Below are 15,142 nucleotides of genomic sequence, written 5' to 3' on the forward strand. Positions count from 1 at the left end.
GGTTTGATCATCACGCGACTTTTTACGGAAATGCTTCAGGAACTCTGGTGGGCGTCTCTGAGGAAAGGAGGCGTTCTTTTCGTGAATCGCTACTGAGGAAATTTAGAGAACCAGCATTTGAGGCTGACTGCAGTACAATTTTACTGCCGCCAACTTATATTTCGCGGAAAGAGCACAACGATAAGATAAGAGAAATTAGGGCTCGTACAGAGGCATATAGGCAGTCATTTTTTCCTCTTTCTCTTTGGGAGTGGAACAGGGAGAGAAAATGCTAGCTGTGGTACGAAGTACCCTCCCCCACGCACCGTATGGTGGACTGCAGATTATGCATGTAGATGTAGATGTAGATGTACCACTTCTTTCATTCCTTTGGTTAGATACGACATTATTCTTTGGTTGCCAATACCATCAGTCCCGCAAAATGTTATTATATCTACTGAATACAGTGATTCCGACAGTCAAATGCATTAGAGAGGTCGCAGAATATACCACTCGGTGCTCTTTTAGTATTTAGTGCTTGTAAAATCTGGTGAATGGGTATTTAAATGGCATCCTCAGCGGAGCAACCCTTCTGAAACTCAAGCTGTGATTTTCTAAGAACAGCATTGAGTTAAGGTGAGATACTGTTCTAGAATACATCACCTTAAAAATTTTGAAGAATCAGCTTCAGGATCCCTACTTGTTCTTGCTGAAAGATAGATACGTCAAGCCCTCTGGTGATCCATGGTTTTATACCTGTCTGTTTAGCGTCCTTTCTGATTAGCTTTGTGTAATTATTGACATCACTCTTACCACATTCCTTAAAGATGGGTTTATTTCAATCTCTCTGTAAAAATGCCTTGAGTTACTGATGTATGACATAATAAAGCGGCCTATTACGAGAGATGGAACTTAAATGGTGGCATCTATATATTCACAGCCGATACAAAAGAGTTCCATGTTTGCATCTGTAAACTGTCCTTCAGAGTAGTGAGCAGCGTTGTGTAGTATCCGTTGCCAGCGACGTGGAAGGCGTTATATACCGTTAGCAGAGCCTGTTCTGTTGATGGTGCTAATGGAGCGGTCTAAAGTTATGGGGATTCTCGTGTACGATTGTGATGGTGTTATCCTAATATATTATGTTCCTCCACGGCAGACTGTCAATGCACAGTATTACTGTTCGTTTTTGGAGCATCAACTGCGACGCCAGGTGAGAAATGTTATATGTTAAGCGGAGTCTTGTTATTTAAAAAGATTTTGTTTCTTTTCCTTCACGTCGAGCGTGGCAGCAAGATGATCCAGTGGGGGGACTCCAGACGCGGCGGACGACGAGAGCTAACCACTATCGCATAGTGGTCGACGGCCGGAGGCTCGAAGAACCGTTGAAACATCATTCTGACCATTATTAAAATATGTTTTATATAAAAGGAAAGGGAGTTCAATGTTGAAGGTGAAATGATAAAGTTTGTAATTGGATGTCAATTGGTTATCAACTGTTAAATAAACTTCGAGTTGGAAGTTGAAACAGTCAGGTGACTCTGTTGTTACGACATACATCGTAAATATTTCATATGTGTGAAATTTGCAAGTCTTATTAAAATTCAAACGTCTTGAAGAGATTATGGCAGAATTTTATCAGGAGTGGGGACGATCTTCAATAATTAACTAGTTTAAAGTTTTATTAATGAGAAGTCGACACGTATTGACATTTTGAAAGTAATCGATACTGTGAAGTGTATTAATTTTCTGTTTTAAAACTTCATCGGCGATTGTGGTGAAAAAGATCGGTTTTAAAGTGGGATATTTCGTTAAATGAGAACAAGATTGATTCTTTAGTGACATTAATTAATTATTTAAGGAAAAATTAGGAGAATTTCAATTTATTCTGGCAAAGATGTCAAGGAGTGTCAGAGCGGACAACGAACATAATAAAACTCTGTGACTTTATTGAACTGTAATTTTTTTTTACGATAAAACTTTTCGACTACAGGGACTGGTGAATTTTTCTGCTTCTATCCTTATCTTCTAGGTTGAATCTGCTACAGTTTAATGTTATTCTTTATGGGTTATGTAAGTAACTGGGAAAAGAACTTTTAATTTGATCTGCGGCGGACCGTCGATATTGGGAACACGGTTACGCTGTTGTGAAGCCTGTTGGTTTGCAGATTGCCTTTCTTTCCCCTGTTGCAGGTATCGTTGCTGAGTGGCTGTGACAGGATCGGAGGTTCAGCGCAAATGTCTCTGAGTACTTGCGTGTCTGAAGGACACTGTATTTAGAAATTACTGACACTGTATGAACACGGACATTGTAACCAACAGTGTTCCATTCGTGCCTCGACGGGATAAACTGATGGTACAATATTTGTCTCCCTGTTTGGGAATTACTAATTGTGCGAGCATAAGGGTTGTTACTACGTGACACATGGAAGTTCGGATAGGTCCTGGAGGCGTGATCGGTTATCCAACGTGGCTAAAGTGACTGCTCGAAATACCCGGGAGATTATGATTTGAGTCTTGATGCTGCACAAATTTTCATGTGTCGCAAACAGCTGACGTGAGTGTGAAGTCACAAAATGTGAAACTATTTCGTAATATGCCTGTTGGACACTGAGCTAAGAATGACGTCTTTGACTTGATTATGGACAGAAAGGATTCCAATTGCTTTGTTTATAACACTCATATTGTTTGAATTACAACTGTTAGTGTAATACTTTTAGGCTGAAATCTATAGCCAGCTTGGACATGTTATTTATCATTCCAGAGAGTGGTGAACCTGCCTTCATTATATGTTGCATAGTATAAGTTACGCCGGCCTCCGAGCTTAACAGGTTTAATACAAACTTGAAATGTAACGCTTTTCTTCTCATGTCTCGCGGAAATTCGATTATTATTATTATTATTATCATTCTATTATTATTGTGCAATGAAGCCGGAAACTTTTTCAGTTTTAAGCGTTTTGCACTGCTTGCTTTACGCTGGTCATGATGTTCATAGCACTACCTTTTTCGAAAGCTGCCACACAACATTTTGACAAGAAGTGACACTACTCTCACTAGGCACTTAATGTATGTGTACTGAAAGACAATTTGTGTTTGTTATCTTCATTCATCTATCACATTTACAACCGTTCACAGATTTTTGGTATAATTTCAGTGATGGACCTATTTTTCCACACGGAACATGTAACTTCGTGTCGAATTTTGCGCTCTTAGTGCACTTTTGGCTCTTTTATCACCTTATTCACAGAGAGTTTTGAAAAATCTAATATTTAGTAACAACTCATCGAGTATTTAGCTCTAGTAATATCTTGGTTGTGAAATTCGGGTTTTCATGACCGGTGATTACTACGTTGGCGACATTGCTTTTATGGTCGTTTGACAGCATAATTAGGATTTTTTCTGTGTTTCGTCCCCACTGGTAGAGAAACCCTCAGAGTCTATACAATCGAACTGTTAGACTGTCTAACGTGAACTTGGTTACCTAACCGAAGTTGGCAACGAGCGAGTAGTGTCAGAACTTCGAACTTGCGCTGTTACCAATAAGAAGCTCGACAACATCGTACAGCTAAACACGTTTACATGGAAAGTAAACTAACTACGTATTTTTATTCTCTAAGGATGACTTCCGCAGTAGGAGATGGGATGTATTCGTATTGTCGCTATTGTTGTATTAGCCGGCCGGGGTGGCCGAGCGGTTCTAGGCGCTACAGTCTGGAACCGCGCTACCGCTACAGTCGCAGGTTCGAATCCTGCCTTGGGCATGGATGTGTGTGATGTCCTTAGGTTAGTTAGGTTTAAGTAGTTCTAGGGGACTGATGACGTCAGAAGTTAAGTCCCATAGCGCTCAGAGCGATTTTTGTTGTATTAGTTTACATCTTAAATCACCTATCTCTTCTAACAGCACAGCAATAATTTCTTCTTTGTGCCATATTTGGTTTAATTTTTCGCCTACACCGTCTTCATCGTACCTTTGCCGAACCACATCTTTCACGCTACTCTTTTAGTGTGATACACTGCATGACATTGTGCATGGGTTATACCCTCAACCACACACATTTTATATAAGCATCGATCCAGGTTCGTCATTTCGCACGACTTGGGAAGTGCTTGCTCCACCTGCAATCTAATTATCGCAATACGAGATGCTAGATTTATTTTTGCTGTAACATAGCTCTGAACACACAATTATTTGAAATTCCGCCGTCTAAGAGCTTTCCTTTATCTCATTTAAGTTTATTCTCTGGTACAGCGTTTTGGTAACCATATTCAGCACCGTCTGAAACGTAGATTTCGTTATGAATCCTAATGGTACATTTAGTAGCTTTACATAGATCTGACCTAATATGAGGTGACAGAACAAATTGGTTTTCCTTTGGAGGGAATATAGGCTACGGTCGTGTTTGACAGGGTTTTTAAAACTTGCAATCAAAAAATCCTGGAAGGGTAGATAACATTTGTCCGCAATTTCACAAATTTTTGACGTAAGTGACAATCAAAGTGAGTAGAATTTTTGAGATGTGAGATATATTCTGTATTATCCAAATAATCTCGATAATGGCAAGGATATATAAATGCTAGGACTTTTAGTAAGCTTTACTTAATTTTGTTATGTACGAATAGTTAATTAAATTAATATATTTGTGAGTTTGTATTTTGTATTAAATGTAAAACTTCTTTATAAAGAAGTTAGTGATGCATGCAGAACAACGAAATTTTTATATACAGGCTGGTGAAAAACAGTCTGAAAAGCTGGTAAGGGTGTTGCAGGGGAGGCTATACTGAGAAATCTTTGCCAAGCAAACAGTTCGATACGCTGCGCTATTTCCGAGTTATTCAGCACAAGTTAGCCATTCACGTCATCGCACGTGCAAATTCAAGCAGCCTGCCAGAGGCTCGAAACGTAGCTTTTGCTCACCAAGCTTAAATTTATCACTTCCAAAAACGTTATGGCGTAAAGTCAAACGCCATCATGCCAGTCCGAAACGAGAGAGGAACGAGTGAGGAAGACGTCAGCCAATCTCACGCTCAGCGACCCCTCTCCAGGACGCCAGCGGCCTCTAGGCGAAGAGGGTATGGGAGCCTCGCAGACTCTTCCCAGCCAACTTCAAATCTTTAGTCCTCTTTGGAATGAAAAAGTTAATGACACATAGCGCTATGATTGCTAATACTAAGTTCCACACTTGTGCCTGATGCAAAGGTCACATCTTGGTGAAGCTCCACACAAGATGTAAGTAGGCTGTTTAGATTTTTTTATTGGTAACGCCACGTAGCGCTCTGTATGAAGATCACTGGCTGTGCTGTGTGCAGTCTGTGGCTGGTTGGCATTGTTGTAATACTCGCCATTGTAGCGTTGGGCAGCTGGATGTGAACAGCGCGTAGCGTTGCGCAGTTGGAGGTGAGCCGCCAGCAGTGGTGGATGTGGGGAGAGAGATGGCAGAGTTTTGAAATTTGTAAGACTGGATGTCATGAACTGCTATTATATTATGACTATTAAGGTAAATACATTGTTTGTTCTCTAGTAAAATCTTTCATTCGCTAACTATGCCTATCAGTAGTTAGTGCCTTCCGTAGTTTGAATCTTTTATTTAGCTGGCACTAGTGGCGCTCACTGTATTGCAGTAGCTTGAGTAACGAAGATTTTTGTGAGGTAAGTGATTTGTGAAACGTATAGGTTAATGTTAGTCAGGGCCATTCTCTTGTAGGGATTACTGAAAGACAGATTGCGTTGCGGGAAAAAAAAAATATATAAATAAATTTCTAAGGGGACGTTTCATATGTCGCCCCTTAGCCGAGGATACCTCACTGGAATCTTCTGATTTTTTTCTTGTAGTTTGTGTAATTAGTGTAGCTTTTGTTTATTGCTAGCGCGTAATTATAGAGAGAATTTCCTTTGTAGTTGTAGTTTTTCATTGTTGTACAGTAAAACAGTTGTGGCATGCATGTAGGTTTGCACCAAGTATTTCGCACCAGCGCTTGCAATTAACTAGATATTATTTTCAGTGCTACGTTAATGAGTTCTCTGATTTTTGCTCTTCAAATTTTGCTTTTCTGTGTTATCGTGTGAAATATTGTGACAATAATGGCGTGTGAAAAACGTAATACTAGGCTCCAAAGTAAACTGAGAAATGACAGTGAAGACGAAAGCAGTGTGTTAGCGCCACCATGTAATGAATTAACTAATGTTCAAAGTAGTAATTTGGTAATTTTGCATAGGGAAATGGAGCAGGCTGCAAATAATTGTGTAGGCAGTGAAACAATTAGTGAAAAGGGAAGCATTATCGATCGATCGGTCGGCAACAGCTCGCCTCAGGATTCCGAAATGACAGGACACAATCTTGCAAATACTGTAGATTCAGGTTTTGCGTCCTCACCGTTTTCTCAAATAAGTCAAGACACATTTTCTGTTTTTCAAACTGCGAATATTACCGGTTCAAATGCATTGCCGAATAGCACTGAGGAACATGTTTCAGACACCAGTGCATTGTTATTATAATTAATGCAACAAATGGGACAAAAGCTTCAAAAGTTAGACACAATGGAACAAAATCTTCAAAAGTTAGACACAACGTTTGAACAAAATCAGAAACAAATGGGACAAAATCTTCAAAAGTTAGACACAATGGAACAAAATCTTCGGAAGTTAGACACCACGCTTGAACAAACACGTGAAGATTTAACTACTGAGTTACATAACACTGATTCGAAATGTCAAAAAGTCTGTAATGACGTAAAAACACAAATTTGTGAGCATTTTCAACCTATTTTTTCGCGGCATGAAAATGCATTATAGAATCACGAAGCAGCCATAAAAGAACTGCAAACTATTGTTCATGAAAATCATGAGACATTGCAACCTAAAATTGACTCAGTTGCATCTACCGATTCGGTTACACAACTTGCAAAAACTCAGGAAAACTTAAAGGACACACTAGATACGATTTCAACACAAATGGACACTCTGAAATTTGGTTCAGAAAAACACACTGAGGAAATAAGTACACTATCGGAAAAAGTAGCCGAACTTTCGGATTAGTTCATTAACTTATCTGCAAAGGTAGATGATGATCTGAATGACACAGAAGAGTGCGAACAAATTAGGAAATTCAAACAAAATATAAATCAAATTAATACGCAACACCAAAGAGAAATCCGGGAAGTACAAGATCAGCTGACACAGGTAATACCAGAATTATGTATTTCAGAGGACACTCGCGCTCCAATACGGGAAGAGGGACATGGAAATACGGAACAGCCACAAAATAATAACACAAGGCACTTCGAAAATTATGAAAGAAATTGGCAATGTACACCGAATTTCGAGATGGAACCGCCAAAACGATGTAACAATGACCGACATGCGACTCGCCGACATGTGATTTTGACTATAAGCTGTTCATTTTAAGAAATCTGGCAATGACATTCATCCACAAGCGTGGCTCCATCAATTCTCTCATTGTTTTCCTCCCAACTGGTCACTAGAGCACAGATTAGAATTTATGTGTGGCTACTTAGAGAATGAACCAGCTGTAAGAATTCGATCGGTCATTCACGATTGTCACAGTGAAGGAGAATTTTATCATGCCTTCCTCTCAGCATATTGGTCTCAAGCTACACAAGAACGAGTAAAACATAGCATCATTATGATGAAACATTTCGAACAATCTGAATTTTCCAGTCCTGTGAAATATTTTGAAGACATGTTACATAAGAATCAGTATCTTTCAAACCCATATAGCCCCTCAGAACTCATCCGCATTTTCTTAATCAAATTGCATGAACATTTACGACATATAATTTTGGCAGGACGTTGCCAAGAGGACATTGAAGCTTTTCAGGGACTGTTACAAGAATTGGAAATTGACACTGACAACAGGAACACAACAATTACAGGTTACATCCGTCACAATTCTACGATGAAAGAAATAATAACTGGACACAAGGCTATTCTCACAATACAAATTGTGACCAAAACAGACACCACCCGCATGACAACCGTTGGCAGAGTAGTAATAATTACAGGGAAAGATCACCTCTTGGCGGTAATGACTATCACAGAGACAATCAGAGAAACAGACAATATGGAAACCAAAATAACTATTATCAAGGGAGACAGAATAGCTTAAGACGCAACGGTCCAGCGCGCAGTTACGATTCAGGGACAAATTCTCCACCATGTGACCGACAAGAAAGAAACTATGGAATCTACCGACATGACGACAGACGATATGATCGTAACGACAGACCTGAATTGCAGCAGAACTGGCGGGATTCAAACAGGGCAGGGCCCTCTCGACAAGGTGAATTTGTAGATGTTAGGTCTCCTAATCCCAATAACGGCGCGCCCCAACAAAGAAACAGACAATGACTCGCACCGCAGGCAGCCGCGTGCGCCGGCTGGCTCAGAGAAAAATAACATAAGCTAACCTTGAGCAAAATTCCAGTGTTCCTTACCGACGTAACCACATGATAATTGCGTTGAAACTGAAACTCTGCGTACTAGGAAGATTAAAAGATTGCACCACTGTTAACATGTAACAATGTTTTGAAGTTAACTATCCAGTCTAGAACCTACGGAACATATTTAAACAGAAATTGTTATAGTGAACAGACGTCACAGTGTTATTGTGTATGTGCATTCTTGCTTGTTAATTGCACGATTATGTAACGACTATAAGGCTGACATACTTAGAACATTTACCAGTACTGCTAATGAGATTTTAATGCAACATTTTGTTTTACTTGAAAATACATTCTGGATTTAAAGTACTTTCTGTGAGATACCAGATGACTCAGTGGTTAGTTTATGTGACACCTACACGATTTTATCACGACGCTACTAATGAGTGACAATTTACAATGTTGCTTTTGCACTGTATCTGTTTTGTATCTGCACAGTTTTTCTGTATTATTCTGGAAAGTAAAACATGTTTTAGTAGTAACTTTGTGGTATAGCTACAATGAGACAGCCTTTTCTGTAGCACAACAATACGTACAGTACAGTACTTACTTCATCACGGCAATAAGCGTAACAACTAAGATATCTATACGCAAAGCATTTCACTTTCTTTTATCATGAGGTAAGTACATTGACTTCTGCAGTACATAGCTTTCGCAGGACAATAACTACGACACTTCCACAGAGATTGTCTTACAGCAAGACGCACATTTAGCGCTACAGGACACGCATTTGAGTGATTAAGTTTGTACTTAAACCATTTATTTTTCAACATATTTGAATTACAAAGAAAGTTTTCCGTGAAACATTTCATTCCATTGCTGTAATCTGTAACACCTGAGGATATAGTTACATTAATCCTCAGGGGGGTACACGCTTACTTTGTGTCCCATGTGTCTGGCAAGCACAAGGAGCCCTAGCTAATATGGTATTTGCTTTTACAACTTTACACATCGGTACCGTATTTCTCTAACACATAAATTACACAGCTATCTGATCATTTAACTGGGAGAGACAAACATTCATTTTACTACATCAGTGACAGATGATTACGTAATTACACAGTTGGATAACTTCACACTTACGAAATTGTATTTTGTCTGTACTTTGTGAAATGTTCATATTTTTTCGGAACCATTGTGATACTATGAGAGCTTTGAATGACATATTTGGTATGAGATCATGATTGTTAAAGTACATTTGAGGTAGATGACACCTTTGACATGAGCAGAGAATTTTTTTTAGTTTTTGAAATTATTGCAGAAAGCTATGACGTTTTTGAGACTTGACTGAGGTGTTATGGTGTTATTATTACGACGACGATGTGAATTATGCTGCTGAGGTATGTTTAAGCTGATGCTACATGAGTTATTTGGTTATGCTACATATCTGTTATGATGAAATATTGAAGAAGTGTGGACGAATATGTATATGTGTAATAAGGTAAGGAATAATGAGTAGTGGTTAGGGACTCTGGTTTGTGAAAAAGAATGTTGGAAACCGAGGATCGTACTTTAAGAGTTGTGAAATGTGTGTATATGCCTGAATGTATCACTATGCTGGGGAAATTTTTTTGGACACTGATATTTAAAGGATTTTGTTTCTACAGTTTTGTAACGCAAATTCTTGAGCTGTGAAATATTTTTATATGAGACTGTCACTGTAGCGGAAACTGCTGTCCTAAATATTTCGGTAAGAAAGTTAAGTGACCACCTGCACATAATGCGTCCTGGGCACCCAGCTGCGCGACAGACGCCTTAAAAAAAGCCATTAGTGGGTGCTTGTCAGAGGCACAGGTGGAGAAAAAAGAGGCCATTATCCTCGCTATTGACATTTCTTTGTAGAAAGCATCGTAAATACGACACCCTCAAACTTGAAAACATGATTACACTGTAGAGTTCTTAATTTATGATATTTACAGAAATGAAATCATGAGCACCGTTTCATGTCCATTGTCTTGCTAGTTGGAAGATTGTTTACTGCATTATGAAATGCCTTATGGCTAGCGAATGACGTTTCACGCCTTGCTTTGCTTATTTTGTTTAATATCTAGTTTCTAGCTGCACTGCCACATTGGTTAAAATAAAATTTAATAGATGTACTAATATAGTTATTTTATGCCTACAGATCCAGTACAAAAAATTATGATCTACTTCCAAGAAAACGAGGGAACATAAATAGATATTTCCCTTCACAGGAATTGCATAAATAATTTTTTTTTACAATTTGGTAACTTGTTTGCTACAGTAAGTTCTCGTGATGCATCACCCTAGTGTAAGATGTGACGTAGGTATTAAACATGGTCATTTTTACTGTAATATTTTTTCTGCTTGAGCTTTGTCATGTTTAGGTAAAAGTTATTGCATTTGCTGCTGCTGTTTGCCAGGCATAATGTTACTGAATTTGACTTTGTATTACTCTGTCAAGCCAGTTTTACTACAGATTTATTTTTCTTGTTTGCTGCGCATTGCCTTATATTAGTTGTAATATTGCTGGTTGCTTTGACAACTTCCATTTTTTTTATTGCTTTATATTAGTTTTAATATTGCTGCTTGCTTTGACAACTTCCAATTTTTTTCATTGCTGTTTGTATTAATTGTTTTGTGCTGCTGCATTGCCTCGTACCTTAGTTTAGCATCTGAGCTCACTAGATTTAAGTTAGCTTAAGATGGGGTAGGCTATAAAAGAGAACGAGTTGTGATGAATTGGAAGAAATGTATTGAGAAGCTATAAGAAAATGATTTGACCAAAAAAGTAGTGTACAGTGGAGGAAAACTATTTTTGAAAGAGGATGTGAACAAAATACAGAAAGCATGCTTGGATAGGATAATTTTTGCGGGAAACAAATGTTGAGATAAGACGAAAAATCTACAGAATGACGTTTTGGGTTGGACTGCAGTACCAAATGTCACACTGAAAACAAACCCTGTCCTGTATTTTGTGTTATTACGCTATGTGAATCTGTGTTTGTCCTGTCTTTATGTGTTTAGGTAATAAGATTTCCATTGTAGAATTTTTCTTATAATATGTTATTTTCTTTGTAAGGATGTTAGACATTATTAATTCTGTTCAGTTTTAATGCTCATGTGTGAAGCTGATGTTTCAATAATTATTCTGATCTTTTATGTATTTACTTATGTCATAATTCCTGTAACACTGATATATATGTTTATTTCTATTCTTTTGTAAAGCCCGTTTTACTACAAATGTTATCTGTATTGTTATGTTCTTTAATGATGTATCTTGTGCCTTTGTAATTGTATTTTTATGTTTTAAATTTATAATTGTATAGACACCAGTTTTTCAAATTAAGTATCATTTCACTGCGCACGTTTCTGTTGGTTATAGTATGTGGACAATATGTGAGAAGTAGGGACTGATAGTGTTTGCACATGTGTTAATAATTCAGCAAGGGACTGGGTAACAGCATTGCTGGTTCTAAGGACATTTCAAACAAATTCATTGTGAGTGGACAAGTGGTGGTTTATGGACTTGCTATATTGTCCACAAGACTCTTCGATGGTGATTGTGCACCTGCACAGCCGCAACAGTTGGCTGCTAGCCGTCTCTACAAGGACTATAGTGGGTCTGCATCTTTGATGACCCACCAACACCATTATTTCTACAAGGACTGCAGTGGGTCTGCACCTCTGGTGGCCCACCAATACCCTAATCTCTACCAGGACTACAGTGGGTCTGCTCTGTGATGACCTACCTATCAATAGTCTTCAAATTCGACTGACTCTGCTGTGGGTTTGCTCTGTTGTGGCCCATTACCTATCTGCATGTCAAGAGTCACCACTGTCTTTCCGTTGAAGGACAACAATACTTCTTCAAGATTGCATGGAAATCCGCTACTTCTGTGTGCATTTTCTTTTACTGCTCAGACTTTGAGGAAAAAAACTGCAATTTTACTGTGATGAACGATCAGGACTGTCTTTATGGACTGTGAGAAAATTTTAGCTTTTGACCAACATTGTATCGATAAGTGTGTGCATTTCATTTCTTTGTTATTGTAATTATGAAAAAAATTTCAAATCTGTATTGGCCACTGCCCAAAACAATGTGTAAAATTTTTGGTGGGGAGCATGGGGGTTATGTAAGTAGGCTGTTTAGGTTTTTCTATTGGTAACGCCACGTAGCGCGCGGTATGAAGATCACTGGCTGTGCTGTGTGCAGTCTGTGGCTGGTTGGCATTGTTGTAATACTCGCCATTGTAGCGTTGGGCAGCTCGATGTGAACAGCGCGTAGCGTTGCGCAGTTGGAGGTGAGCTGCCAGCAGTTGTGGATGTGGGGAGAGAGATGGCGGAGTTTTGAAATTTGTAAGACTGGATGTCATGTACTGCTATATATATTATGACTATTAAGGTAAATACATTGTTTGTTCTCTATTAAAATCTTTCATTCGCTAACTATGCCTATCAGTAGTTAGTGCCCTCCGTAGTTTGAATCTCTTATTTAGCTGGCAGTAGTGGCGCTCGCTGTATTGCAGTAGTTCGAGTAACCAAGAGGTAAGCGATTTGTGAAACATATAGGTTAATGTTAGGCAGGGCCATGTTTTTGTAGGGATTTTTGAAAGTCTGATTGCGTTGCGCTAAAAATATTGTGTGTCAGTTTAAGCACAGTAATGTACAATTTTTCTAAGGTGACGTTTCAAAGAGAGGAACTGGTTACAACGCGGTACTGAAGATCCTAGTGGTTCGTTAGAGAGTGGTGAACCACTACTTAGATCAACCCGTGGCCCTTATCTCATTAGAAATTAATTTGCCTGGTAAAAAAATTGTTCAAATGGCTCTGAGCACTATGGGACTTAACTTCTGAGGTCATCAGTCCCCTAGAACTTAGAACTTCTTAAACCTAACTAACCTAAGGACATCACACACATCCATTCCCAAGGCTGGATTCGAACCTGCGACCTCTGCGGTCGCTCGGTTCCAGACTGTAGTGCCTAGAATCGCTCGGCCACTCCGGCCGGCCTTGCCTGTGAAAGCAAGGGCGATGGCATAAATACTTTGAAGGCACCAGGATAGCCTTGTGTCTATCTGTGGCCTCATGACCCTGTGGAGGGAGTTACTCATCATTAGAATATCTGCCATTGCCTTGCATCAGTTCCTCAGTTCCTGGATACTGTCATCTGTGGTCGATGTTGATTGCCCTGCTTCCTGGTCAGCATCACCCAAGGCTGTGCGATCTTGGTCAAATTGTTGACATCATTTCCCTAAGGCTGTATGCAGCATAGCATTTAGTCCACATACAGCCAGATTTTCACGGTGAATCTGTGTGCTATTTGGTTGAATTACCAAAAGGAATCGTTCAGTCACATATACTTCAAGTCTGGAATACACTTCAATTTGCTACTCCCCTTCACTCGTACACTGAGACACACATATTATCGGTGCTGAAGCAAAGGTGTGTCAAAAGGAAAGCCAGAACATGTACTCTCTCCTGGAAATGCGCCACTCCCGTTGATATAATTATGGTCTGTGTGGCTCGTTCCGTTGGAGGTTCGAGCCCTCCTTTGGACATGGGTGTCTGTGTTTGTCCTTAGGATAATTTAGGTTAAGTAATGTGTAAGCTTATGGACTGATGATCTTAGTAGTTAAGTCCCATAAGATTTCACACACATTTGAATATTTGATATATGGTCTTAGTGTGGAATGACATTTGGAACTTATTTTTAGAATCCCCTCGCAGTTTTATAACATGAATCATCTTGTCAGGTACTGTATACAGACAATGGCACTGAATTCATTTTGAGAATCCCTCTTGATCATCACCAACCAACAATACGTGCAAGAAACTTGTGCCTATAGCACCACATAAAATTCACACCTCAGCGGCAGCGGCATATTAACCTGCGTGTGACACAGCGAGAGAACTGTGATGTTTAACGAGTTTTCGTGAGTTTTTGTGAACTTGCTATCTCTAGCTGTGATTCTTTGTTATTCGCCAAAGACAATTAGTAAAGTGGCTGTTCCCAATGTAGACACTGAGCTTCGTATAATCAACTCATCTTCTCAGGGCAACTTTGAGCTTCTGGGTGTCATTACACGGTGTGTTAGCATCGATTATCTTATCAGTGGCTGCATAGGTGCTGATGGGGTTAAATGTTATCTAACATTGAGTAAATGCAGCATGGCTGCTTGAGACAAAGTGACTGTTAAGAATTAATGTAAACACAAGTAGCCACAATTAACGCAATCTTTGATTTTTAGTTAACTAGTTCCGCACTCCTCCTATGTGTCCATCTCCATGTTACCTCTCTCTCTGACATTAAGTCTTGTTAACAGAAACGGAATGCCGATACAGAAATGAAGACAAAATGAACTGATAAATCGGTTGGGATTATTGAAGTAAGGGGTACATGAGAGATGTGTAAAACTGCTGGATCAGAGAGGAGGGTAGCTTCACTGACAGTGTTTCGCATAGTTTTAGTCCATAACCAGATAGGGTTGCAAACCATCAGATGACACAGATTCCATAGTAGTACTGAAATCATAACTCGATAAGCTATAAAAACAACATTTCTATTTTCTCTTGAAACTGAATGTGACGAAGAAAACAAAACAGCACAGTACTGTGTACACAAATTTTGTTTGAATTTATATAGAAGGAGGAAGAAAATATGTGGAAGAAACAATTTGTCTGATGTGAATTTGTCTAATGGTCAAAGTGCCCTGGTGTCTAATTTAAAACTGACTTTGAGAAA

At 39.1% G+C, this 15,142-nt stretch overlaps 1 protein-coding gene across 1 annotated transcript in view; it reads right to left on the reverse strand.

Annotated features, from left to right (window-relative positions):
- The window catches only part of LOC126278559 (prostaglandin reductase 1-like), a 108,565-nt gene that overhangs the window by 76,922 nt on the left and 16,501 nt on the right, over positions 1 to 15,142 (reverse strand). The window lies entirely within an intron of this gene.

The sequence above is a fragment of the Schistocerca gregaria genome, chromosome 6, assembly GCF_023897955.1.
Source record: "Schistocerca gregaria isolate iqSchGreg1 chromosome 6, iqSchGreg1.2, whole genome shotgun sequence".
Classification (NCBI taxonomy): domain Eukaryota; kingdom Metazoa; phylum Arthropoda; class Insecta; order Orthoptera; family Acrididae; genus Schistocerca; species Schistocerca gregaria.